The 4,492-nt window shown below is 41.4% G+C and overlaps 1 long non-coding RNA gene across 1 annotated transcript; it reads left to right on the top strand.

Annotated features, from left to right (window-relative positions):
• Window positions 1–2,651: 2,651 nt before the first annotated feature.
• Window positions 2,652–3,663, top strand: LOC139603498 (uncharacterized). Its single transcript, XR_011683700.1, has 2 exons — window positions 2,652–2,740; window positions 2,832–3,663. It is a non-coding gene; the product is annotated as an uncharacterized lncRNA (long non-coding RNA).
• Window positions 3,664–4,492: the final 829 nt, after the last annotated feature.

Raw genomic sequence — 4,492 nt, forward strand, 5'->3', positions numbered from 1 at the left:
TGTGACGTGCAGCCCCAAGCCCCCTAGAAAGAAGAGGTGTCCGCTGCCCGTTCAAGTGCCTGAACTCCTGCCTGCACTCACGGCAGCAAAACCAGGCTGTTCCCAGCCAGGGAGCAGAGCCCAGTTCCCGCAGGAGGCTCTCATGAGCCCCTTCCCCACTGTGCACGCAGCACTTCTGCCTGCCTGCCCAGAACGCTCTTGCCACAGCAGAGCACAAGCTGGCCGGCTCTGGGCTCAGCACAGCCCAGACACAGGCGCAGGAAGACACAGTGGCTGTTTTGCAGCCGTGCCCCAGAGGGACAGGAAGGGGCCCCTGCCTCTGGTCTCACTTGGTTGGGTTTCTGACTGGGTCTGAGGCAGGGGCTGCCTGATTCCCCGCTTCTGGGGAGACCAGAGCCGCCAAAAGCGCGCCCATTGTGCAGGCGCTGCCTGACAGCGCTGCGGCCACTGGGACGGTCGCGCTCCCGAGTCGCAGCCACTCCGTGTGACCATGGTCACAAGGGTTTTCAGGATGAAGAAGAGACGAGAATGTTGACTCCATGATCAGAAGGCTTGATTTATTATTTTATGATATATGTTACATTAAGACTATAGTAAAAAGAAATAGAAAGGAAAAGGTTTCTTCAGAAGCTAGCTAAGCTAAGAATAGACAAGAATGAATAACAAAGATCTGTGTCTCAGACAGAGAGCAAGAGCCAGCTCTGCCATGAGTGGTCAGTAAATCCAAGCATCCACAGGAGACCAATCCCAGGTCTACCTGTTGCATTCCACAGCAGCAGATAACCATTGTTTACTTTGGTTGCTGAAAGTGAAGCTTCTCACAAGGAAAAATCCTAAGAAAGGATTTTTCATGAAAGATGTCTGCGACAGAGAACCTATGTTGCTAGGTCTACAGGTATCTCCAGGCTGTTTGATCTTGAATCTAAGAAATGCCATAATTCAGGCTAAAAGTAGACTAAAATTGTTTTGAGTGTTGAAATCGTATGTTAAAAAAAAAAAAAACAAAAACAAGTGCTACCATCTAAAACTCAAAGTATTCTTTCCTTCTATGCACTAAATAGTTGAGCAGGAAAGTAAGTCTAGTAATAGTCTCCATAGAAGGGAAGGTTATGTTCCCATGATTTCTGAACCCTTTAGGCAGTGAAAACGCTGATAAAATTAGGATACTAATATCCTTCCCATCAGGATGCACATGAATGTGTGAATTATTACAGTGCAGCAGTAGTGCATTGAACTATTCTAAGAAGGTTTTGATTATTGATACTTAAAGCTACTTTGTTTCACCAAGCATATGTCAAATATGCTGTCAAATAACTTTTCATTAATAGCTCTTGGTAATCTTTGGTTAAATATACATGCAAATATCTGTTCTCTAAAAAGTTAAGAATAACTTAAGGCAAAGAATTAATATTATTACCTGAAGGTTTAAATCACTTGATCTGAGCAGTATACCTATAAGAATAATTTGTTACTTTCTGTATAATAATACAGGCCAGCTTTACTTTATCACAGAGCCCATCCACTGGAATTCTGCCATCAACTCCAGGAGCAGGTAGATGTCCTGTCAAAATTTCTGTTCTCTTTTCTTACTGCTTTCTTTAATACAGAAAAATCATCCCTGTTCAAGCTACATCAGTTCCTTGCTAGTTTATGAAGAGGTGGTGTATTTGTTAGCTTTTCAAAAGGTGTGTGGCTATGAGTAGGAAATAATTATTTTTTCTGAGACTGAGTTTCAAGCAGCTTTTCTTGTTCCCTGTTCCAAATGTGGTGTTGAACTGAGCACAGAGGTGGTTGTAATTGAGTGAAGAAGCCCAGATTGATGGATTGCCTTCCATCTTCACAAGGTTTGATATCTTGTGTATCAACTGGTGGCTTCTTGCTAAGCTTTATTGTGTTGGCCTGTTCCTATTTGGCAACTGTATTAAGCTATTGGTGTTTTGAAGTTGAAGAGAACACTAGGTTGCTAGTCCTAAAAACTTCCTAGTGTGTTTGCAGATGTGAAGTTAGGATTGACTTACTTGTTCTGTCTGTGAGTAAATCCCCATCAAACTCTTCCACATCCAAGTGAAATGCTTGACACTGAATTGATTCTTTTCTAATAAACCTCTGCCTTGCAAAAGAAATCTGTTCAGCAATATCATTTCAATTGAACAGCTTCTTCAAGCATGTTCAGCCCTGCAAGTACTGGGCAGCCTAAGAAGACTACTCTATCTCCTGCTCAGCTGGATCCTTTTGATATTCAAGGTGATTCCCTTCCTTCACAAGATCAACTTGATGACACATGGGTAACTGTATTTGGGTAAGTTGATTTCCAAAGTATTGGAAAAACCTGGGTGAAGTCTTTAGAGCATACGAGAAAAATCCTTGGGGGCATTGATGTTGTCTGGCATTGGTATGTGCTGCAAGTACAGCTATGGTTAAAGCAAGCAAACACATACATTTCAGTTAGCCACCTTAAATTGAGCTACACATGATTTTTTCTAGTTAGAAAGGCACCATTCTGCTGTTGGGGTGTGTGCTAAAGTGCCTAGAAGGTGGTATTTCTCAAGTCACTGCTTCTGATATTACAGTGCTCTCTTCTGCATTTCTGTAAATGCTTCATAGGGTTGGATCTTAGCACCTGAATTCTTAAACCACTCAATTTTATGAGTACTTTTTTCTGTCTTTCAGATTTCCTCAAGCATCAGCTTCCTATATTCTACTACAGTTTGCTCAGTATGGAAACATATTCAAGCATGTGGTATGTCTTAGTTTGACACTTATGTCAGAAAACATTGTGAATTAAGCATTTAAAAAACTACATTTAACCATTTTCACTTGATCTCATTCAGATGTCCAACACAGGAAACTGGATGCATATTCGATATCAGTCTAAGCTTCAAGCCCGGAAAGCCTTAAGCAAAGATGGAAAAGTTTTTGGTGAATCTATCATGATTGGTGTCAAGCCTTGTATAGAAAAAGTAAGTTAATAGTTGCTTTTAGTTCAAAGGCACTCTGCTTTTAGACTTGCTTTTTATTTTTCCTGATGTGTTTAATTTTTTTTCTTCTGGAATTGCAAACTGTAGGTACTTCATCTATATAGATATAGTCTGTTACACATTCACATCAGTTTTTTCTTAAATACGTGCCCACATTTCCTGCTGAGAAGGACCATGATGAGCACTCTCTGTGCTCCTGGGAAGTTACAATGCACACAATTCTATTGCTGTACGAGATGAGGAAGTGAAACCATCATATAAAACACAACTCACGTAAGTTTCCTGACTGGAATTTAGGGCCTGCAGTAGATACCTAATGGCAGATTAAAACTGTGGCTGCTCCTAATTGTATCTCTCTATTTTTTATGTGACTATGTGCTTCTGGCCCTTGAATTTATCTTAGTACTTTGGATTGAAAATTTGTTAGCGAGGAAATCCCAATCGTGTTCTCCCACCTGCCCCTATAAAAACATGTCACTCTCTTGTAAGTAGTAGCTGGGGGTAGACATGGCTGTCTTGTAGTCTTAATATTAACATGAGTTATTAATGTCTAGGTATTGGCAATATCCTGACCTTTAACACTTGCAGCCCTTTGCACTGGGTACTGTACATTAGCTTAAGAAAATAACAGTCATTCCTCAGTCATTCTGCACAGATTATTTTTTTTTTTTGGTCTCCTTTAAGGATATATGATACTAAAGAGTAATGTAAGCTTTCTAATGTAAACTATTCTGAGAAGGCAGCCTTAGAAACTGAACTTGCAATTCCTGAAGTTTTAGCAGACTGAAACATTTCTTACACTCAATAAAAAGCTGTGCCCCTACCCAAGCCGTTCTCTTCCCTGGGCCATGCGGGCTCTGCTCCAGGCTCCTGTGGGCCCGAGCCGGGTGCCCATGGAGCCCTGGCCCAGTAGGTGCCACACGGTGATTTTGTCAGTGGAAATGTTCATTGGCAAGTGAATGGAAAAGAGGTTTGGCAAAGGGAGGATTTGAATGGTTGTTTTTACAAACTCAGTCCTAACAAATCCATCTAGGATTGGTTAAAACCCATGCGGACTATCAGATTTTACAAATATCATAGAATGATCAAGTGGAGCCACTGACAAAAGTCAGAAAGATAAAAATTGATCCACAGCACACAATTTGATCAATGGTTACATTGTGAAATAGGGCACAATGGAAATTGTTTTTTGCAGCACAAACCTGAGGCTGGCAATTGCCCTGAAAGATGTGGAACAGTATTCTCAGTGCCCAGTGCCCACACAGTGTTCCCAGTGCCAGCTGAGGCTTAAACAAAACCATCCAGACCTGGCATGACCCCTACATGTCAAAAGTAACAAAACACTCCGGTCAACTGATAAGAAACTCAATAAGCTAAGCTGCAACCTGGGGTGTAACAGCTCTATACTTTTACCATCAATGTTTTTGGCTGAAGTATCAGTGAACGAGACATCTCCAGGTTCAGAGTTGGCAGTAAATGCAGGATTATTTATTATAGGTTGAGCTTTTGTAACG

Source organism: Agelaius tricolor, unplaced genomic scaffold (assembly GCF_023055355.1).
Source record: "Agelaius tricolor isolate 1412-34295 unplaced genomic scaffold, bAgeTri1.0.p SCAF_39, whole genome shotgun sequence".
Taxonomy (NCBI): Eukaryota; Metazoa; Chordata; class Aves; order Passeriformes; family Icteridae; genus Agelaius; species Agelaius tricolor.